The sequence below is a fragment of the Sapajus apella genome, unplaced genomic scaffold (assembly GCF_009761245.1).
Source record: "Sapajus apella isolate SASKATOON/1434 unplaced genomic scaffold, GSC_monkey_1.0 scaffold59, whole genome shotgun sequence".
NCBI classification, from domain to species: Eukaryota; Metazoa; Chordata; class Mammalia; order Primates; family Cebidae; genus Sapajus; species Sapajus apella.
This window is the reverse complement of record NW_022436999.1, coordinates 1,707,554-1,731,833: the sequence shown is the minus strand read 5'-3', so window position 1 is coordinate 1,731,833 and position 24,280 is coordinate 1,707,554. Positions and strand designations below refer to the sequence as shown.

General features: G+C 38.7%; 1 protein-coding gene across 13 annotated transcripts in view; it reads left to right on the top strand.

The window, feature by feature from the left end:
- SIPA1L1 (signal induced proliferation associated 1 like 1) overlaps positions 1-24,280 on the top strand; it is a 398,250-nt gene that overhangs the window by 129,473 nt on the left and 244,497 nt on the right. For 6 of the 13 annotated variants that reach the window (XM_032245716.1, XM_032245711.1, XM_032245710.1 and 3 more), the window contains one exon: positions 12,307-12,454. The exons of the other annotated variants lie outside the window; for them this stretch is intronic. The gene's annotated coding sequence lies outside the window, so the exon portion shown is untranslated. The remainder of the gene's footprint in view (positions 1-12,306; positions 12,455-24,280) is intronic. 13 annotated transcript variants of the gene reach the window in all.

The window sequence follows — 24,280 nt, the reverse complement described above, 5'->3', positions numbered from 1 at the left end:
GACTTACAGATTATGTTAACGAGTTTTAATTAAAGCAACAGCCACAAAATTGGCACTTGGCTTATAAAGATTCCTCCAGAGAATTATGGGTTGAAGGTAATATAGATAATGAAAATACAAATGAACTGTAAACAGTTGGCAGAGCTGAGACTTCTCCCGGTATAAACTATGATCAACTATGAAGTTAGCTGGAAAGTGAATTTCGTCTAAGAAAATTTAGTTCTCATTCATGGAATTGTCATGCACTTACAAATATTCTCCAAACTGAAGGTGATTGTGCTGTTGGCCACCTGGGAGTGTGCCGAGTACTTCAGTGGACCAGTGGATAATGCCCACTGGGAGATACCGTCCTTTGCATGTAGTTGACCTTCTTTTTTAATTCATTCTATTCTGCAGCTGTTTGAGTATCTCTTACGTTTAGGTACCATGCTAGGGTGATAAAGAAGACAAAGCCTGTAGGCAGCTCACAATATAAAAAGGTCTCAATCTTGTGCCAAAATTATAGAATGATAATTATTTAGTTGTAAGGGGTTTGTGGAGTAATCTCAGTTCAACCCTGTGATCGTTTAGGTGAGGACATCTCTGCTGTGCACCACAGTGCTGATCAGTCTCTACTGTCAGTACATAGGACCCATCAGAATCCCTCCCCTGATTGGAATCTTTGGGCTTCACATAATAGCTTCCAGTTTTTCCTCTCTTCATTTGGCTATTTATAGTTGCATTCTTAATTCTGATTTTCTAACTTGCATTTTTGCCAGTAGGCATTGCTAATATATTCCAGCCTGGAGCGGGGGAACCCTTAAATTTCAGGTTCTAAATCATGTAAAATGAAAGAGTTTTCTTAAGAAAATTTTGTGTGTGTAGGTGTGTGTGCATGTGTGAAATTCTGTTGATTTTCTTTTGAATGTAGAATGTCTTTGCTGGCCACTCAGACTAATAGAAATAATAGCATCTTAGGCAACAGAAAGGAAAGCACTGCTGTAAAGGTGTCACTTGACATCCCTGTTCATAGTTGATATCTGATAAAAAACAGTGTTCCTGGTGCATGTGAGTCAAGGTTTGGTCATGTGCAGCCAGGTGATTATTTTTAAGTACATGTCTGACAGAACACCAAGAAGTACCACTCTTTAAAGAATGCTGTAGCATATACTTTAGGCTTGAAATATTATAATCAAAACAGGCTTGTTAAATGCTTGTCTGTTCCTGCATACTGTTCTCCAGCAAGCTAAACACGTCAAGAAGCAGTCTCTCCCATATAGAAATAGCCAGACTCTCCATGTGTTTGTGATGAATTATTTTTGTATTAATTGGTGAGAACAATGTTGTTGGAAAGTTTGGTGTATCTTTCCCCTTCCTCCTTTTTGTGGTGATGGTGGTGGGGAATTAGATAATGCCTTCAAACGGTAGGATTTTTCCTTGTATTTGAAAAGCAGTACAAGTCACTGTCATAATTTCTTGCAAATTATATCAGGAGTAGAGGAAATGGAATTGTTCAGTTATCTTGATGTTTTAGTATTGGGAACATTTAGAAAATAGAGAAAATTAGGAAGAAAAAAATTATCCGTAGCTTCTCCATTAAAACAAAAATTCTACTTTCAAAATGTCTTCCAAATAGCACATTTATGGTTATTTTATGGATTGAATGGCCAGAGCTATGTACATAGGACACAGTTGAAAAAGGGAAGGTACGGTCAGTTAAAGTGGAATGAGGGCAGCATCCCTTTGCCCTTTTAATGGTTGTTATTGTGTTTCTTTGAAAAAGGCAAAAATGACTCCAAAAAAATGCTTTGAAGCAATGGAAGACTAATAGTATTTGGACAGAGAGAGTGCAGAGTTTGGAAATAATTTTATCACAGCATTTTGAACCTAGGCTGGATCATTTTCGTTTAACAGTGCAATTGAGAGCTGTTCCTCAGTGGAGGAACTTACTCCATTGAGGAAAGCATCAGTTCTAGCAGGAGGTTTACAGTGAGGTAGGTCAATTTTGGGTATGTTGTAGAGCCACTGCCGTTGTGGTGGGTCTTGATGATACAGTGCAGATGCTCCTGATGAAATCGGTTTCCGTGACCTTTTCCCTTTGTGTACACGCTCTTCAAGTTTTAAAACAAACTGTGTGTGTATTGGGTGCTTCCTGTTGAGGAAATGGAGGAGTTGTGTAAAGCCCTTTGGGGATAGAGATGGGCCTGGATTGTAGTGGAAAAGTTTTGGATGACTCTTGAGTTCATGCATCTGTTTCCCGGATGTTTCACCTGCTTTGTAACATCACCATCTCAAAATCCAGAAGCCAAATGGCAGGAACTGTTGGGGTCTGTTCAACATTAGCATTCTTGCTGTTAAACAGTCATATTTTTGTGGCTGAGGAGTTAACTTTGGAAAGAAATGATTTTGTGGTAGCTTTAAAAATACTTTGTAAGTACACTGGCTTAAATAACAATACTACATTGTTCCGTCACCTTTAAAAATCGTTTCTGTCGCAATTTTCAGTATCATATTTATGTAAGTTAGTCATAAAATATTTTGTAAATTTGAGATATTTTTATGTTTTTTTTAAACTTTTTTTGTGCCTCTGAATAACAAATCTGTCAGTTTGTTGGTTTTAAAATAAATTAACATGAGGTAAAATTGCCTATAATCTCAGCTGCTTGGGAGGCTGAGGCAAGAGCAAGAGAGTTACTTAAACTTGGAGGTGAGGTTATAGTGAGCCGAAATCATGCTTCTTACTGCACTGCAGCCTGAGCGACTTCAAGACTGTGTTTAAAACAACAACAAAAAGTTCCTTTGTTTCTCTACCTCCTACCTAACACTGATCTCTTCCCCATCTCTATAGTTTTCTCTCTTTAGAAAAAAAAAAAAGACAGGTCTCACTATGTTGCCCAGGCCATATCCCAGAGAGAGATAGTTTTTATCTCTGGGATGATGTCACTTATGTGGAAGCATAGAGTAGACCATCTTTAATTATTTAATTAATTAACTTAATTATTTTAACAGACAGGGTCTTGTCATATTGCCCAGGTTGGTCTCAAACTGCTGGGCTCAAGTGGCCCACCCACCTTGGCCTCCCAAAGTACTAGGACCTAGATAATCTTCTGAAGCTGACTTATTTCACTGAATATAATGCCTTGAGGTTCATACAAGTTGTTGTGGATAGTATAGATACTTGGTTCCTTTTAATAGCTGAGTAGAATCCGTCTGTGTGAAGCTACTGCAATTTATCCAGTGTCCCATTGAAGGACATTTGGTTTGTTCTAGTTTTTTTAATTAAAAAAAAAAAAAAAAAAAGCTACTGTGAACATTTGTGTTTTAGTCTTTATATGAACATAGGCTTTCTTTCTCTTGGGTAAATTCCCAGGAGTGGGATTGCTGGATTACATGGTAGGTAGGTGTATGTTTAACTTTCTGAGGAACTTTGAAATTATTTTCCAGAGTATTTGTATCATTTTGCATTTACACCAGCAATGTATAAAGTTTCAGGTGCATGGCATCCTTGACAGCTCTTGCCATTATCAAGGTATTAGTATTTTTTATTTTACCCATTTGGATGGATGTATAGTGGTATCTCATTATGGTATTAATCTGCATTTCCCTAGTGGCCAATGAGCTTGAACATTTTTTCACACACTTGCCATTTGTGTATCTTTTTTTGATGAAACATCTGTTCCAGTTTTTAATAATTGAATTATTTATTCGTTAAGTTTTCAGTTTTATTTTGTTTTTATGTATTCTGGATACAAAGTATTTTGTTGCATATGTCATGTGCAAATACTTTCCAAGTCTAGACCTTATTTTTTTGTTTGCTTAATAGTGTCTTTCTCTGAACAAGAATTTTTAATTTTGAAGAAGTACAGTTAATCATTTTTTTTTTAGAGTACAGCGGAGGTGATTTCCAAGAACTCTGACTATCTGAAGATTATAAAGATTTTGTGTTTTCTCATAAAAGTTTTATAGTTTCTATTTAGCTGTATATCATTTGTCTTGAATTAATATTTGTATATGATCTGTTTTAGGTCAGGTTTCCTTTTTTGGATATGGATGTCTAATTATTCCAGCACCTCCATTGAAAAGACAATCTTTCTTCATTAAATTGCCATTGCACCTTTACCAAGAATCAATTGGTTGTATTTGTGTGAATCGATTCCTCCGTGACTTCCTCCTTCCCTTGGGTTCCCCTTTTTATTCTTCCAGTCACAGAGATGTGACATTAGAATGGGGCAGTGTACTTCCTGTGACTGCTTGCATTCCGGGCCAAGAAGCAGGAAGACAGAAAAAAAGCAGCAGATGTTTGCCCCTACATCTTGGGATCACAGCTCCTCTGATCAGATAGGAAGCTTCCATTCCCTCAGAGTTTACGTGACTGTTGTCACCACTGCCCACCACCACCTTGGAATTGCCTTGGATTGGGAAGCAAGAGAATGAAAAAAAGAAAGAAAAATGGAGTGTTTCCCCCATTCTCTCCAGGTTTAGGAATCCCCTTTTCTATTCCTTTGGCTAAAACTCACTTTGTTCCCTCTTTCCACATCTTGGTATGCCATGTCCAGCTGCCTTGAGTCCAGGCTGGTGATTTCATAGGAAAAAAATGGGAAGCTCATTTCCTTGAGATTCATTCTTACTCCCTAATCAGCCTGCTATTGTTTACTTTTCAGATCCCTCAAATAGCTGTTTGTAATCGGTCTAGGTATTATAACTACATTCAGTGGAGAAATGAGATGAAGTGTCCTTCCTTCATCTAACCCAGGACGAGCACCCCTCTTTTTCTTTGTATGTATGTATGTATGTATGTATGTATGTATGTATGTATATGTATTCATTTCCTAGAGACAGGGTCTTGCTCTGTCACCCAGGCTGGAGTTTAGTGGCACGATTATGAGTAACTGGAGCCCTGATCTTCTGGGTAGCTGGGACTTAGCCTCCTGAGTAGCTGGGACTGCAGGCATGTGCTACCATGCGGGGCCAATTTTTTTTATTTTTAAGTAGAAACAGGGTCTCACTATATTGCCCTGGCCCGTCTTGAACTCTTGAGCTCATGCAGCTCTCCTGCCTAGGCCTCCCAAAGTTAGGAGATTACAGACGTGAGCCAACACACCTGCCTAAACCCCTGTTTTGTTTTGTTTCAAGACAGGGTCTCCCTCTGTCACCCAGGCTGGGGTGCAGTGGTATGATCATGACTTACTGCAGCCTTGACCTCCCAGAATAAAGGTATTCTCTTGTCTCAGCCTCCCTAGTAGCTGGGACTACAGGCACATGTTACCAGGCTGAACTAATTTTTTTTTTTTAATTTTTTATTTTTAGTAGAGACAAGCCCTTACTGTGTTGTCCAGGCTGATCTTGAACTTCTGGGCTCAAGGGATCCTCCAGCCTCAGCCTCCCAAAATGCTGGGATTACAAGCATGAACCATTGCATGCACTTCTCCTCTGTTTTTACATACAAATTTAAGAGTAGTGTTTTTCTTTTTCTTTTTTGGTTTTTGGAATGGAGTCTTGCTCTGTCTCTCAGGTTGGAGTGCAGTTGTGTGATCTTGGCTCACTGCAGCCTCTACCTCCCAGGTTCAAGCGATTCTCCTGCCTCAGCCTCCTGAGCAGCTGGGATTACAGGTGTTTGCCATCTTGGCAGCTAATTTTTTTGTTAGAGATGGGTTTTTGCCATGTTGGCCAGGCTGGTCTCAAACTATTGAGCCACTTCAGGTGATCGGCCCACCTTGGCCTCCCAGTGTTGGGATTACAGGTGTGAGACACCGCACCTCGCCAGACTGGTGCTTTTCACAAATTGCACATATCTTAAAATAATACGCATTCTGTGGACAGTTGTTTCTCTTAGACTTAAAAAAAAAAAAAAGTCAGCTGTGCGTGGTGGCTCACGCCTGTAATCCCAGCACTTTGGGAGGCCTAGTCGGACAGATCACCTAGGTCGGGAGTTTGAAACTAGTCTGGCCAAATGGTGAGACCCTGTCTCTTCTAAAAATGCAAAAATTAACTGGACATGGTGGCGGGTGCCTGTAATCCCAGCTACTCTGGGGGCTGAGGCAGGAGAATCTCTTGAATCTGGGAGTCGGAGGTTGTAGTGAGCCGAGATCGTGTCACTGCACTCCAGCCTGGGCAAAAGAGCAAGACTTTGTCTCAAAAAAAAAAAAAAAAAAAAAAAGGCAAAAGTACAAAAGGTCATATTATCTTGGCTGAATTAATATACATTGTGTAAAATACAAGAACAAAGTAGAAACCTTTCAGATTTGTGGAAATTCTGTGCTAGGATCACAGTGGGCTCTTTTCTTGCTTTTCTTCTCTACCAAAAAAATTAACATTTAAGCATTTTAACACCATATATAAATTTATGTGTAGTGCTATTTGATTTTAGGTGCCAAATTTTTTTGTATTTTTTTGTAGAGACGGGGTCTTGTAGAGATGCACTCAGGACACTTATACCATTCACTGTTCTGTTTACCTTGTGGTTCTCATCTTTTGTTACGTTAAAAATTGTCTAATTTTAAGGGTTTTATATCCAATTATTGAGTTGCTTCTGAGATGTGAGTTGATAACGTTTTCATTCTGAATCCCTTGCGTAAGTTAAGGCGAATTAGAGAACATAGGGAAGTCCAGGCTAGGAGTGGTAGCTCCTACGCTAGTGGTAAGTCTGTAACTCTAGCACTTTGGAAACCTGAGGTGGGTGGATGGCTTGAGCTCACGAGTTTGAGACCAGCCTGGGCAGCATGGTAAAACTCCATCTCTACCAAAAAAATATAAAAATTAGCTGGGCATGGTAGTGCATGTCTGTGATCCCAGCTACTTGGGAGGCTGAGGTGGGGAGGATGGCGTCTGCTTGGGAGGCGGAGGTTACAGTGAGCTGAGAAATGTCATTGCACACCAGTTGCACTCCAGTCTAGACCTTTGCTTAAAAAAAAAAAAGAACATAAAGAAATACAAAAAAAAAAGGGAGAGGCTAATGTTTAACATATTCATTCTCTACTGACTTTTTAAAAACATGGACTGAATATAATTATCCAGACAGCTGGTGAAAAACAAATATAGTTCAGTGGATTCCTAGTGAAAACAACTACATGGTCTAAAAATTAGCAAATTTATTTTAAGTCATTATTTATCAGTAGAAAATCATTAAAAATTAGTGAGGGGGAAATTAACTGTAGGTGATCGTAAATCTCTTGCAATCTACCTCAGCAGGCCATGTTAATAGAGTCACAGCAGGATATAGGAGTAGAAAATTAGGAAGGTGAAGTTAAAGGTAAGTAAGAATAGCTCACGTGGCATTTTAATAATATAAAACAATAATAAAATATAAAGATGGAAGATAGTTGGATAATCCTATGACATCCCTTTATAGGTAATATTGTGATGGTAACTGATTGGTATTTTTATGCTTTTAGTATTTATTTGCCACAAAATGGCAAGTGTCACAGGGCTTGAACACTGCCCTCCTTAGTGTTTGCATGCTTTTGTTACTTAAGACTAATAAGACCATTGGGACCCTTTATGGAGCTCTGTGACAGGCCTTGTGCTGAGCAGCTCATGTGGGTGATGCCATGTCATCCTCAGGAGAACCCTGTGAAGCTGGTCCTGATCAGCAGGAGAAGAAACAGGAACAGAGAGTAGGTAAGTGCTGAAGATTAGAATCTACAGGGTCTGGCTGTAGATAGAGCCTTTGCTCTTCAGCTTTCAGCTATAAGATTTCCTAGTTAAATGGGGTGAAAGTCTGAGAGGGAAGAGATAGTGAAGACCAAATGAAGTAGTGAAGGGTATTTTGACCAGAGGTATAGAAGCTTCAAAATCAAGTGCTGGGTTTAGTCATTATCCAGTCTCAACCAAGGAAAGAATGGGAACAGTCTCAGTTCAATAATTCATTGTGCCACTAGCACATTTCTTCTGCCAGTTTTCCCCAAGTCAGTGTGGTGTAAGGAGCCACTTTTTGTTGCCACTCTTTCCCTGAGTACATCTCTCTCAGTAAAAGTGTGTGGAAATGCGCCTCATTAAACCTGTGCCAGGGGACCAAATCCAAGAAAGACTTAGGCAGGATTAGGTTCAAGGAGAGAAGAATTTGCTACTTTTTTCATGGGGATGAATTGGGACTCTGATGCATTTAACCTCTTAAGCTTTCTGAATGATCTTAGGGAGGTGAGTCCTTGTCTGGGTTCAAAGAATTGACTCCTCTCCATCTTCTCTCCCTCTCACCCAAATTGAAGTACTTTTACCCAGTTGGTAGATTTTATACTTCTAGAAGAAAATAGGACCCGTAAGGAATTGAGGAATGGTGTTAACATCCTGTCCAGATGGATATTGTGCCTGGATGTTCATGTTTATACACATTTTTTTTGTGTGTGTGAATGCACAGACAGCAGCCAACTCATAGTCAGCCAGACAACTTGTGTGGTATTCTTCCTTTTTATGAACAATTTCAACCGACAGTTAAGCACAGATATGATCCTTTATGATATCTGGAGATTTGTTTTACTCTCTTTTTGATAAGTGACTTCATATTTGCAGGCCAAGGACATTCAAGTCTTTGTGGGGGGAAAGTCTTAAAGGTGGTCAGAATTCGAGGGCTATTAGAGTTTTATTCTTTACCTAAATCTAAATATTTGTTTTAGATGGTAGTTTACCCATACTGTAGAGACAAATTATAGATGTTTGGGGTATAGTTTTTCTATTAACAGCTGATTATAATTAAAGGCATTTGGGCATGAAACTGGTAGTGGGAAACGTGCTCTGTGGTGTTTTAGGGTTAAGTTACACATTGCTCTTTGTGAAAATGTCTGCTAATTCATCTTTCATGTACAATGTTGCTTACATTTTATCATGCATTGTGAGACTTTAAAACCAGACCACTTGATTCTGTTCTTCTGGAGCCATTGAGAATTGTTGGGAAATTACATTTGTATAAAACTTCTACAGAAATCAAGGGAGGCCCAACTTTATTGTAATTTTAACAGTTTGGGCAAGTTTAAAATGTGAGTTAATGTTTCTATAGCCTTATTCTTGCTTACTGGATTACTGATTTACCATCACATCCCACCTTCGTACCCATTTCATTGTCCACATTGTCACCAGAGTTCCTGTACAAAAAATGTGCCTAACCGTGTCACTCTCCTGCTTAAAACATTTCTAAGGCTCTTCACAGCTCATTGGAGAAGGTTCAGGATTCTCCATGTGGCCTTCAAGCCCTGTGATGGAAACCTTGCTCAACCATATCATCTGTCACTTCCTGCTTGGAACTAGGCCCTTCTGATACACTATGCCCTGTCACCTACCTGTAAGATTCTACTCCTTCCCTCTGACACCACTAGGTTAGGCTGCATGCTCCACCTGTACACTCCATACCACCCTGTGTTTGCCTCTTGTTGCTTATGTCTATGCCGTGTTTGTCTGTTCATATGAGGGAACTGTGGATTCCTCAGAAGCAGGGGATTGTGTCCTCATTATTTGTATTCTTCAAGCCTGGTGCAAAAACTGACACGTAAAATAGACACTGTCCTCAGTATGTCTTAATGGGGCCTAGAACGAATGATGGAGTTCCCTTTGAGATAGTGAGTTCCCAACACTACAGGTGTTCTAAGCAGCAGTTGAGAGGACACTGCTGCGTAGAAGTTACTCTGCCTCTCCTTTTATTTGTTATTTTGTTTGATGCTTTTAGCTGAACAGCCTTTTTTTTTTTAACTTTCTCACTTTTTAACTTTTTTAACTTCTCGTCTTTCATCTTTGATACTCAAGTAATCTAGTTACTTATTTAAAACCCTTTTAGTAATTAGCATCATAGTAATAATTACAAAATGCCCATTATGTGTCAAACATTTTGCTAGGTTCTTTATATATATTAGCGCTAATTTTTCTAACAATGTTAGAAGGGGAGTGATTTCATAGTGCATCAGAAGGGCCAAGCATTATTTTCGTTTTATGATTTTTAGGAATTGGTGCCAGAGAGAGAGAGAGAAATTAATCTGTAAGGTTTTACCTGCAATTGGTGATTATTAGACTCAGGTTTGAAATCTAGGTTTGAATCTGCACATTATGCTCATTTTGCTATCCCAGTTTGCCTATAAAGAAAATTGATGTTTGTGTAACAACTTACCATACAGTAGGAATTCAACAGTTGTCAGGTAGCAGATACTTGACAGTAGGCTGATTGTTAGTTTGGCAACCAATATTTGAAATATAGAGGAATAATTTTTTTTTAAAGTGAACAGAGCTAAAAATGGAAATGGAATTACTTTGCTTAATGTCTCCCACTGGATTTTGTTTTTAACTTTAAACAAAACCTATACTTAGAATTAAGTTATAGTAGAGAATATGACCCTGACTCTTCTGCAGTCAGTAGACTTCTGATTCTGCACAAAGACAGGAGTTCTCCTCTCCGTACTCCATCCCAGCCCTGTGAAAGTACTGTGTTTAGATTAGCATAATTCATTGCCCATAATCCTTTAGCTATTTTGGAGGGTGGGAGTAGAGAATGAGGTACAATAATATTTCCACAAAAACCAAATGAAATAATGTGTCTCGCTTATCAGGTGAGTTGCTATAAAGCAACTTTACCTTTTAAAAATAAAATGAGAGGGTATCAATAGAAGAAGAATACTATTATAGTTAAGTTCACAAAATCCTGTGATGATGCACAGTGGCAACCCAGATATTCATTTACAGCAGGGGTCTCCAACCCCTGGACCATGGACTGGTACCAGTCTGTGGCCTGTTAGGAACCAGGCTGTACAGCAGAAGGTGAGTGATGAGCAGGCAAGTGAAGCTTCATCTGTATTTACAGCTGCTCCCCAATGCGCATTACCACCTGAGCTTCACCTCTTGTCAGATCAGTGGTGACATTCGATTCTCATAGGAGCATGAACCCTATTGTGAACTGTGCATGTGAGGGATCTAGATTGTGTGCCCCTTATGAAAATAATGCCTGATGATCTGTCACTGTCTCCTGTCACCCAGATGGGACCATCTAGTTGTAGGAAAACCTGCTTAGGGTTCCCACTGACTCTACATTATGGTGAATTGTATAATTATTTCATTATGTATTATAATGTAATAATAATAAAAATAAAGTGCATGATAAATGTAATGCACTTGAATCATCCTGAAACCATTCCCTGCTGCTCCAGTCTGTGGAAAAATTGTCATCCACAAAACTAGTCTCTGGTGCCAACAAGATTAAGGACCACTGGTTTAGAGCATAGACCCCAAAATTGACTGTCATGTAACAGTTCACCCGGCTTGTAAAACACAAGGAAGCATTTGTAAATTGCTTGCATTTGTTGTTGATGTTTAACTTCCATTTCCCCCTGACATTGCCCATACACCAGCTCTCCAGAGATCTTTCTGCTGGTCCTACTCACACTCCCTAATTCAGCACCCAGAGTAGATCAGATGTTTCAAGAACTAGATGTCTTTCCTGCCCAAAGAAAACATTGGAAAACATTTATTTTGATTTAAAAAGATGTTTCATAATCATACGGATGTACGATTTAGACAGAAAAAGATAGTGAATCATGAAATATTTTTAATACCCTAAATGTATTTGCAACTGCTTTTTGCCAAATCTTACCGTGTGTACTTTAAATATTCTCCAGCATCTGCAATGAAATTTCTGTTTGACTAGTAGGAACGGGTATCTGACTGATTATACAGGGTTTAATTTTCTGTTGGGCAACCACTTGGGGTGGTGGTTCTATCAAGTCATCAGGAAGGGTTGCAGGCTCCTGGCTTTCAGCCTTTTTAGTGTAAGGCCTTTGTCCTCAAATCCACAGGAGCTCCAGCCTAGTTGTCTGCAAGAGGAGGGGAAAGGAAAACAGGCAAGTGAGGCTTTCTGGAATCTCCACCCATTGACTTCTACTTGAAACTCCTTGGCCACTGCTGCCTTCAAGGGAGGCTCAAGTGTGGTGTTTAAACGGGCACTTTGCCATCCCAAATAAAATCATACTTCTATTGCTAAAGAAGCAGAGGGGAGTGGAAATTGAGTTTGAAAAAGTTGACTTTCTGCCATCAAATACAACTTTTATTTCTTAAGTCATGAATCTGCCTAAACATCTTGCCAGAATTTAGAGGAAAGTGTGTTATTTAAGAGTATTTTAAAGAAATATTTCAGCTTTGGACAAATTATTTCCCAGGTCAATTTTATGCTTTTGTAAAATTCTTAATGCATGTTTGTTACTATCCAATAAGTAATCTTTTAAATCTATAAATATTAATTGGAATTTAAAAATAGAATAGGATTGATACTACATGCTACCAAGTAAGAAATTTTTTCATGCCTCTCCCAAAGGCACATGTTTTTAGAAATATCTATGTGAAATTATCTGGTCTTTCTCACAGAGGCCCTTTAGACAGAACTCTTGAACACTCTCTCCCTCGCATGTTAAGGACTGCTTTGGGTAGCTACACTCTGATCCAGTACCAAATTCTACCATGATCTTCTGGTGGCACAGTGGTTTTTATTGAAGCCTCTGGATTTTTCTGTCTGGTAAGCTCTCTGCATGAAAAGTTCTGCTTACCCCCCTTCAACCTGGAAACTTCTGTTGATCCTTCAGGTTTCACTTCTTCTGCTTAGCCTTCTTTTCACGGACATGCTATTTTCCCTCCCCGCCCTGTCACCTTCTGACTGGTTCAGTGGCTTAGGTGTTCCTACTGAATGTTCCCTGGTCTCTGCCTGCTGTATCACAGAGAGGAAGTTCAGCAGTGGTAATATGGAGAAAATGAGATCGTTCCTGTAAATACTCCAAACAGTGCCTGACTTCTCATAGGAAGCACACATTCTGTATATCCATCATTTTTTCACATTGCTTTGCAATAACTTTTCTGCTTTTCTCAGTGATAAATTCTTGGAGGGCAGTTGTTACGCTGTGTTTGTTAGAGCTGTTCTGTTCCTGGCATTCATGCATGGTGTGTAGGGCATGGTAGGTGCTCAGTAAATAGGTAATAAATGATGTGCATGGGTAGAACTCTCCAGTGTCCACTTTCACTCTACTCGGCCCTTGGGGACATGAGGAAGTGAGGACATGAGAATGAGGTGGGTAACAGCAGTTTTCCACCACGTTTTGTTATATTGAATGAACTGGATCTCATGCGGATACCAGCACATAATTGAGAACTATAATTATCTGTCATTGGAAGACTCAGTATTGGAGATCTGTATTCATTTGCTCAAGTTGTTCATTTAACACTTGAGTATCTGCTATGTGCTGGGTTCTAGAGCTGCAAAAGAGAGCAAGGAGTAGTCTTTACCTTTAGGATTTTCTAGGGAAGTGAGGGAGACAGATAGATACCTACACATATACCCTATCCTCAGTATGTAAGTGCCATGGCAAAATCAAGGCCTTTGATGCAGATGCTGTACTTTGACTTCTCATGGTGAATACTTTTTGAATGTTAAAGTCTGATTTTTCAGACATTTAGAAAAGGAGATATCTAGCTTTGCTCCATGCTCTCTGACTCACTGTGTTGGTTTATCTTTAGGCCTGGTAGAGGGGGCCAGAATTGCTGGCTAATGAGAGAAGGCCGACCTTGTTAGTGACATGTACATATGGGCATATCTGCTATTTTCATTTTTATTCCTGATTATTAATAGTTTTTTAAATGGAGTTTACTGAATTACTATTATTTTGGTTTAAAAACTAGATATATAATTTATATAGTTCTATATTTATAGATGTGTTTTCAGAGGTGTATTTGTTTTATAAATCACTCTGTCCTGGAAGTGATTTTTCAAATGTGGTTATTAAAATTGATAGGCCATAATTTCTCAAGTAGTACAGTATGCTAGTGCCAACCTTACATCACTGTTCTAGTACCCTTGAAAATAATTTTTAAAAAGCTGTAAAAGTTCCCAGTACCTTGAGGCTTCCTCAAAATTAAGAATGATGAAAATTTCCAAAATTATCAGTTGGTGCCATAATTATCTCTAAAAAATGTTATAATAGGAAATTCATGGTTTTTCTTTAAATAAAGTAAAACCTGTTTCTGAGCACAAAATTCAAAAGAAAGTTCTTTCTTCATTGCCATTGAGACTCTTTTGGTCAGTGTGGCCTGTGAACTTGTACTTTGTGAAGAGAAGAGTACTGTGAGGAGGCTTGAAAATACTGTAGGTTTTTGTTGGCATCTTCCTCTGGATGGTATTCATGTACTCTGCACGCCATTGAAAATATGCTCTGTTTTTTATAAAATATGCTCATTCTTTTATACTAAGCAATCGGAAGTTGGTTTTCCCAAACCATCTTAGTGGAGAATGGCCTGCTTTTATCGTTATGTGAAGAAGTGAGTTCCAGGCTCCTCAGTTGCAGGATGGCTCCTTGTTCACGGCTGCTGCTCTCGCCTCTGTGGAAGACGCCTGCTGCTAAGAGAAGCTTTGTCTGTTGTGTATAATATGAACTTTGTTTGGACCATTCCTCAAGCAACTTAAAGTGCTTAAGAGTCCAGCCAGACATTCCTCCCCAGTTGGTCATTTACATGCAGGTCAAATTTAGAACCCAACTTATATTAGTTTAAAAATAGACATTGCCTTTAGAAAACTGACCCTTGGTACATTTGGGGCCTAGGGATCTGATAGGCTATCTCTTATAATTCACATAGCTCTGTTTTAGTCTCTGAAAGGCAGTATGCATTCAAAGCTAGATGAAGTCCGTGTGCTTGTAACTTGGGGCCAAGCCTGTGTGCCACACATCTTCAGTCCACACTCATTACTTCTAGTAAATTTGTGAGAAGATGAGAGGTTATTCTAGTAGAATTGAATCTGATTTCTCAACACTAATTTTATTGGTGGTTTTCCAGTTTGATTAGGAAGGGCTAGAGAATATGGAAAGACAATTTAGCAGGCTAATTGCAAGGTAATAAGACCATTGTATTGATATATTCTTCAGTTTTACTTAGGTGAGGTCAGGAATTTTTCCTCTGGAGACAGTGCAAATCAGGGATGTCTAATCTTTTGGCTTCCCTGGGCCACACTGGAAGAATAAGAATTGTCTTGGGCCACACATAAAGTACACTAACACTAATGATAACTGATTAGCTTAAAAAAAAGAGGAAGAAAAAGAAAAATTGCAAAAAAATCTCATAATGTTTTAAGAAAGTTTATAAATTTATATTGGTCTGCATTCAAAGCTTCCCTGGGCTGCATGTGGCCTGTGGGTTGTGGGTTGGACAGGCTTGTAAATAAATGTTGGTAAGCCTACAAACGAGAAAGGTGAGACTAGTGGCAGCTTTCACGGGGCTGGAAGTAAGTTTATCACATGTCCCAACTTAACATTATTGATTTATGCAAGTGAATACTCAGTTATCAGAATAGGAAGTGATTCTTTCAAGCCTCGTTTATCACACCCAAGTCTAAGGTTTACATAGAATGTGTTAAACAGATATGTTAATAGGGTGGGGTTGGAGTTGAGAAGGTTATTGCTGACTTTTTAATTATCAGAGAAGTGAACATATATTGAGCTAGCATAGATATATTTGAATTATTGCCTAAAATTTCAACTAAAACTGAAACTAAGTGGTAAGAAGTTATTTTGACTTGATTAAAAATAACCTTGAAGGAGAGTATTTTTTTCTTCGTGATTTAACAATGTTATGTAAGCATTTATTTTGATGTAGGAAAACCTCTATTTATTTCTGGTCATCACTTTTCTTGTAGTCTAATGATTATCATCTTAAGGAACACCGTTGTGTAATAGTTCTCCTTGAGGCTGACACCGTTAGTGCTTAACATTGTATCTTTTTGGTACTTTCAGCAACACAAAATTATTTATTATTTTGTGACTGTGTCTGTAATTTTTTTCTTTACATCAAAGTAAGTATTTTTAAAAAAGAGAAAATAAGGGCCGGGCGTGGTGGCTCAAGCCTGTAATCCCAGCACTTTGGGAGGCTGAGGCGGGTGGATCACGAGGTCAAGAGATCGAGACCATCCTGGTCAACACGGTGAAACCCCGTCTCTACTAAAAATACAAAAAATTAGCTGGGCATGGTGGCGCGTGCCTGTAATCCCAGCTACTCAGGAGGCTGAGGCAGGAGAATTGCCTGAACCCAGGAGGCGGAGGTTGCGGTGAGCCGAGATCGCGCCATTGCACTCCAGCCTGGGTAACAAGAGCGAAACTCCGTCTCAAAAAAAAAAAAAAAAAAAGGAGAAAATAAGGTTTTTAAACTTGTATTTTATTTATAAGAGGATATATTGTCCATGTTATTATAATAATTGATGTGTTTCCATCAGAGGACTACTGTGAATATTTTTGCATTGCCCACACAGATAATGTTTGAACATCTCCAAGATTGCCATGCCATTAACTAGCTCCCATAAAGTGTCATACAGCGACATTATTTGAAACACTGGTGGAAACATTTTGAAGCATCTATCATTTTTTCTTTGTTGCATACCTATTTGAACAAAAGCAAAATAATTGCTTGCATGGTTATTTTTCATAGTAACATAAATGCTGAATCTATTAAAAAGTAGAATTTTTAAATAAAGGTGACCTTAAGTATTAGCTACCTAGTATCATACATACATTGTAGAGAACATTTTCAAAGGTAGTAGTTTTTTAGGAATGAAGATGCCTATTCCTGATACTGGGAAGTTTGCTAATTTAACTTATTAGCAATGATATTTATCATATCCTACTTTTTTTATAATGCTGTCTGTATCACTGAGTGCCTAAGTAGTTACACATTTTAATCCTCAGAGTCCTCCCTTCAAACAGACAGGACAGGGCTGGAGGCGGGCAGATCACGAGGCCAGGAGATCAAGACCATCCTGGTCAACATGGTGAAACCCTGTCTCTACTAAAAATACAAAAAACTAGCCAAGTATGGTGGCACACACCTGAAATCCCAGCTACTTGGGAGGCTGAGGTAGGAGAATCGCTTGAACCCAGGAGACGGAGGTTGCAACGAGCCGAGATTGCACCATTGCACTCCAGCCTGGACAAGAAGAGCGAAATTTGGTCTAAAAAAAAAAAAAAAAAAACCCAGACAGGACATCCATATTTAAAAATTAAAAGAAATTAAATCCACATATTAATATATTTCTAACTCATTGGAAAGGAAATGTCAACTGCTGGTTAATTTTCAGCGGTCTCTTAATTTCGATTTTGTTTTTCCAGTAAAGCCTTCATTACAGCAGGATACTCAAGCAAACTAACTGTGGCCCTTGGAAAGTCTGAGCTATCTTTGGGCACAGTTCTCTGAAGCTTAAATTACAGCCGTTTTTTTGGTGATCATCATTCATTCTTTTTTTTCCCCTTGAGCCCCTTCTCTGTGTCAGGCCTAGGCTCTGGGGACGTTGTATTTCTCCAAACTGACATTGTACTTATCTTCCTGGAACTTAATGGCTTAGTGGAAGAGACATGAAACAAATGTGGACATATGAACTGTAGTAAGGGCTCTAGAGACAACATAAGCAATAGTATTAGGGAGCAACCTGATTGTTGTTGTTTTGAGACTGTCGCTCTGTTGCCCAGACTGGAGTGCAGTGGTGCAATCACAGCTCACTGCAGCCTCGACTTCCTGAGCTTAAGAACCCTCCCACGTCAGTCCCCCAGTTAGCTGGGACAACAGGCACATGCCACCATGCCTGACTAATTTTTGTATTTTTTGTAGAGATGGGGTTTTGCCACGTTGCCCAGGCTGGTCCTGAACTCCTGGGCTCAAATGATCCCGCCTGCCTTGGCTTCCCAAAGTGCTGAGATTACAGGCATGAGCCACCATTTCAGGCCTGATATTTTATTTCAAACACACACATACATTCACACACACACACACACACACACACACACACACACACACACACGCAGACACCCATGAAGAGTTGGCATTTGTAGGCTACATTTTCAGTAAATAAATAAATTGTAAATAAAGAGAATTGTGATAATCCTCATTTATTATAGTTCAGGTTGTATGTGTGGGAAAAATGCTCTCCTGTTTCTGTTAATCCAAGTCTGTCAACACCTTCTCCCCTTTGTCACCTAATGATGTGACTGTATTTGAACCTGTCTAATGGCGGGGCAGCAGGGCAGCCAGCATTGGCCGAGACGCTGGTCCCTGACAACAAGGCCTTTGTTTGGCTACTTTGGGAAATACTGGCTACTACCAGGGCTGAGTGCAAAGAAGGTGGTATATTAACTCAATTTTTTGTGCTAGCAGCCTGATGGCACAGTTACAGCAAGGATTTGGCAGCAAGGAACAAGTGTGGATTGCTTGAAGTTTCAAGGGGAGATGAGGCAGGAGATAATTTAGAACCGTGGTGTTGGTTTTATTAGTTTAGAAACTCCCGGGCCCAAGCAATTTTCAATATAGCTGTGTTTTTTCCAACAGCATAAAGGGTCAACTTGATGTTCTATTAAAAAAGAGCCATAAGTGGGGTTTACAGGTGACATTTTTAGTATGTTCCTTTTCTTTAAGAAAAATCTTTGACTCTGAAAGAACTTGACAGAGCTATTTAATAGTGCAGACATCTGTTGAGACAGTTTTGTTCTTGGATGTAGCAGTTTTGTTCTTGGATATAGATCATGTTAATATAAACTCTGGATGTAAACAACCTCTGTTGTCTGGTTAAGACTTGCAGACTATGTGATAGGACCAGGCCTGTGCATCTGCTCTTTAGTGGTCAAAACATTTGTGAGTGAAAGCCAGTCTCATTTTCAGAGACAGCATCTCACCCTGTCGCCCAGGGCACAATTATGGCTCACTGCAGCCACAACCTCCCAGGCTCAGGCGATCCATCTCAGCCTCCCAAGTAGCTGGGACCATGGGCATGTGCCACCATGCCTGGCTAGATTTGTTTTTGCTTTTGTTTTGCTTTGTTTTTGTGTAGAAATTGGGTCCATTCTGTTGCCTAGGCTGCTCTCAAATTCCTGGGCTCAAGCAATCCTCCCACCTTGGCCTCCCAAAGTGCTGGAATTAAGGCATGAGCCACTGTGCCTCGCCAGCAAATGGCATTTTCATACATTTACCTCATTTTTTGTGGTCCTGGAAGGCAGTCTGGGATCTCTTTTACTTCTGTAACTGTTCTCCAGTTTCCAGTTCAATTCCTGTCAAAGGAATATGTGTGTGGTGCCTGTCCCTTTAGCCCTTTAGAAAAGGTATTTATTCTTTTCGAGAAAGAGTCGTGCTGTTTCGCCCAGGCTGGAGTGCAGTGGTGTGACTGTAGCTCTGTAGCTTACTGCAGCCTTGAACTCCTGACCTAAGCAATTTTCCTGCCTCAGCGTCTTGAGTAGCTAGTACTACAGGTGCCCAAATGCTCCAAGCCTCCAATTGTTTTATTTTTTGTAGAGACAAGGTTTCACCATGCTGCCCAGGCTGATCTTGAATCCTGGCTCAAGAAATTTTCTCCTCCCAGCCTCCCAAAGTACTGGGATTACAGATGTGAGCTACTGCATCTGGTGAAAGTAGTTGTTGAAGAACTACTTGGGCAGATGGAGGTCTTGTGTTCTACTGCTATGTTTGTGAATGATACAAATTTAAATATTTTTGTTTATGTGACTCCTAGGGACTAGTGAAACCATTAAATTGATTGACCAGAGTGATTGAGGAGACCTTCATTATGTTTCTCCAAGGACATAATGTTGAAAAACGCAAAAACTATTTTGACAAAGTATCATCACAGAAGTATCCCTCATCAGAATGTATAGCACAGGCTGGAAACTTGGATTATTGTTTTTTATCTAAAAACAGTGAGTGGAACAAAGGTTATACATGTTCTGTTGGCAGTGAAACTGATAACTGTAAAGTCTATAATTTTATTCAAATGGATTAAGAAAAATAAAATTGCTTCTGTTTGGAAAATGTGGTCAGATATTTTATGATGAATAAGTTTTAATTCAGCAAGTATTTGTTTCTATTACTTCCTAAATGATAGATTCAGCATTTTGGTTTTTAATATTATGAAGGAGCTTTATACTCCTGATCACTGATAATGTGGGTAGGCTAGCCTGAAGGAAATCCATAGTTCAGTATTTACCATACAATAGCCCAGGGACTTTTGCTTTTAAACATGAGTTCTCTGATTGAGTAGTGCGTATGTTAAGTACTGAAGAATGCTAACAATTGAGGCTTTGAAAGGATATCAGTTGTATACCCTCTTGTCCGATTTGGATGCCTTTAATTTTTGTTCTATTTTGTTTTTCCTTATTGTAACCTTAGAATCTTCATTGGATTGTTGAATAGAAATGGTGATAGTGGATGTCCTTGTTTTGTTCCTGATGTTAGAAGGAAAGCTTTTGGTCTTTTACTGTTGTGTATGATGTTGGTTCTAGGCTTTGTATAATTGCCCTTTATCAGGCTGAGGAAGTTCCCTAAGTTTCTAGTTTACTAAGCCTTTTTAGTTTTTTTCTTTTTAAATCATTGGTGGTGTTGAATTAAATTTTTCAAGTACTTTGTCTGTATATATTGACATAATCATGTGTCTTTTTGTCCTTTATTAACTGACTTTTGGAGGTTATATTATAATAATTGATTTTTAGATGTTAAACTAAACTTGCTGGGATGAATCCCATTTGTTCATAATACTTAATTAAGGTTTTTTTTTTTTTTTTTTTGAAATAGGGTCTTGCTCTCTCACTGAGGCTGGAGTGCAGTGATGTGATCTTGGCTTATTGTAGCCACAGCCTCCTGGGATCAAGCGATCCTCCCACTTCAGCCTCAAGAGTAGCTGGACTATAGGCACACACCGCCACATCCAGCTAATTTTTAAAACTTTTTGTAGAGTTGGGATCTTACTATGTTGCCCAGGCTGGTCTTTTTTTTTGGGGGGAGGTGGGGATGGAGTCTTGTTCTGTCACCCAGGCTGAAGTGCAGTAATGCGATCTTGGCTAACTCCAACCTGAAGTGATTCTCCTGCCTCAGCCTCCCGAGTAGCTGGGACTACAGGAGTACACCACCTCACTCGGCTGATTTTTATATTTTTAGTAGAGAGGGGATTTAACCATGTTAGCCAGGCTGGTCTCAAACTCCTGACTTCGTGATCCGCCCGCTTCAGCCTCCCAAAGTGCTGAGATTACAGGAATGAGCCACCGCGCCCTGCCCAGGCTGGTCTTGAACTCTTTGGCTCAAGCGATCCTCCCACCTTGGCCTCCTAAAAGTGCTAGAATTATAGGTGGGAGCCACTGCACCCAGACAGAGGATTTGTAAGTTGAGAATGTTTGTATATTCCTGAGGGGTATTGGTTCATTGTTTTCTTCTTTTGTAATGTTCTTGTCTGGCTTTACTACTGTGGTAATACAGAATAAGTTGGGAAATGTTTCTCTGTTTTTTAAAAGAGTTTGTGAAGAATTGGTATTTTATCTTCTTTATGTATCTGATAGAATTCCATGGTGAAGCCATTTAGGCCTGGTATTTTCTTTGTGGGAAGATTTTTAATTAGTAATTCAGTTTCTTGTTTTAGGTATACTGAGATTTTCTGTTTCTTTTGGAGTCAGTATTGGTTATTTATGCCTCTCTAGGAATTTGTTCATTTTATCTAATTTGTCTAATTTGATGACATTGTTTTTATATTTTCTTTTTATATATTTAAAATACATTTGTATTTTGTGCTGTAGAGTCAGTAGTGATGCTCCCTTGTTCTTGATTTTGGTAATTTTTTGGAGGGTAGTTTTTTTTTTTTTTTTGGTCAATCTAAATAAAGGTTTGTTGATTTTACTGACTTTTTCAAAGAACCATCTTTTGGTTTTATTGATTTTTCTCTTACTTTTCTATTTTTAGTTTTATTGGGTTTTGCTCTAAACTGTAACTTCTTTCTTTCGGCTTGCTTGGGGTTACTTACTGTTTAGTTTCTTAATGTGGAGTTTGAGATCTTTCTTATTTTCTAAAATAGCTTTAAGTTTAAAGCTATAAAATTCTCAGCTGTGAGCAGTGTTTCACACCTGTAATGTAATCCCAGCCCTTTGGGAGGTTAAGGTGGAAGGATCGTTTGAGGCCAGGAGTTCGAGACCAGCCTGGGTAACATAATGAGACCCTGTCTCTACAAACAAACAAACGAACAACACAGGAATCAGTTGGGTTTGGTGGCATGTGCCTGTGGTCCCAGCTACTTGGGAGGCTGAGTTGGGAGGATTGCTTGAGACTACTGTAGTTAGCCATGATCTTGCTACTGTACTTCAGCCTGCAAGATCCTTTCTCAAAAAATAAAATAAAGTATAAAGTTGGCTTTAGCCACAGTTTTAGCTGCTTCTCATAAATTTTGACATGTTGTATTTTCATTTTTATTCAGTTTAAGATATTTCTTAATTTTGAGCTGGTTGTAATGGCATGTGCCTATAGTGCCAGCTACTCAGGAAGCTGAAGTAGGAGGATCACTTGAGCCCAGGAGTTCAAGGCCGGTCTGGGCAACATAACGAAGCTCCTCGTCTAAAAATAAAAGCTATAATAATGATAACAAATAAATGAATAAATATATTTCTTAATTTTGCTTGTGTTTTTTTTTTTTCTTTGACCCTTGGGTTGTTTGGATGTTATTGTTGGATTTTCAAGTGTTTGGAGATTTCTCAAATTTCTTTTGATTATTGATTTTAATTCTTTGTGGTCAGCAAACATATTTTATATCATTTTAATCCTTCTAAATTTGAGACTTGTGTTGTGACATTGCAAATGGTCCAACCTGGACCTTAAAAAGAATGTGTATTCTGCTGTTGTTGGATGAAGTTTTCTATAGATGTCAGTTGAATCAGTATTGTTACTAATACTGTCTAGTGTTTATACCCTTGCTGATATTTTGTCCAGTTGTACTATCAATTATTTAGAGTGGAGTTTTGAAATCTTCAATTATCGGTGAATTGTCTTTCTCCTTTCAGTTCTGTTCATTTTTGTTTTATTTGTTTTGGTGCTCTGTTGTTAGATTGCATATAGGTTTTTAATTATTATATTTCACTGATGACCCATTTTTTTCATTATAAATTGTCCCTCTTTTTCTCCAGTAATATTTCTATTTTAAAGTAAAAAGAGAATCCTTTAAAAATGATCCTGCAGTTTTATTTATTTTTATTAAGATGGGGGTCTCACTATATTTCCCAGGCTGATCTTGAACTCCTGAACTCAACTTCTCACTTGGTCTCCCAGAGTGCTAGGATTACAGGTGTGAGCCACCACACACGAAGATTACATATTGTATGGCTGCATTTATATAATATCCCATTTATTAAGTTAAATGACATTCTTTAAAAAAAAAAAAAAACGACAGAAATGGACGGCAGATCAACAGTTGCCAGGGATTATGGGTAGGCATACCGTTCTAAATGATCGTACACATACACAACACCAGGAATTTAAACACATGTATGGATTTTTGTCACTTTCATTATAATGAAGATTCAGAAGAGTTTTGTAAACCCCTCCAATTCCCTCATGTTATTCCTTTATAGTCACCTCTTTGCCTTCCCCTAATCCCTGGCACCTGTTGATCTGCCATCCATTCCTGTCATTTTTTCTTTTAAAAAATGTCATTTAACTTAATAAATTGGGATACTATATAAATGGAGCCATGCAATGTGTAATCTTCCAAGACTAGCTGCTTTCACTACGCTTGCTTTTGAGATTCATCCAAGCTGTTGCATGTATCAGTAGTTCCTTTTTATTGCAGGATATTCTATTGTATGGATATACTAATTTGTTTATATAATCACCTGTTGAAGGACACTTGGGTTGTTTCCAGTTTTGAGTGATTATGAATAGAGCTGCTATCAACATTTGTGTTCAGGTTTTTTTGTTAATGTAAGCTTTCATTTCTCTAGGATAGGTGCCCAGGTGCGTGATTTCTGAGTCATAGGGTAAGTGCTTTATGAGAAACTGCCAACAAACCACTTTCAGGAGTGACTGTATTGTTTTTCGTTCCCACCAGCGATGTTTGAGAATTCTCATTTCCCATTCTTGCCACCACATAGTATTGCCAGTATTTTTAATTTTGGGCATTTTAATAGGTGTGTAGCGGTATCTTCTTAGGACTTTAATTTGCATCTCTGTAATGGCTAATGGTTTCAGACATCTTTCATGTATTTGCCACCTTTATACCTCTTTGGTAGAGTGTCCTCTTTAAGCTTTAAATTTTCTATGTTAACCTTTTCTGAGAAATATTATTTTAAGTACACTTAAAAATATAATCTTTTCTTGATAACAGAGTCATTGTATGAACTGTAATTGTCATATGGGTTTGGAATTACAGGGAAGGCTGCAAGGACTGTTGAGTGCTGTAAGGCTGCTTATGTCTCTTTCAGGCATTCCTTTTCTGCTGTTAGAATGCCTGATTCTGGCAATGGTTCCACTTCCATTCCCTTTCTGGTTTACTGCTTTTATGAAATGATCACGAATAAGGCTATTAGAA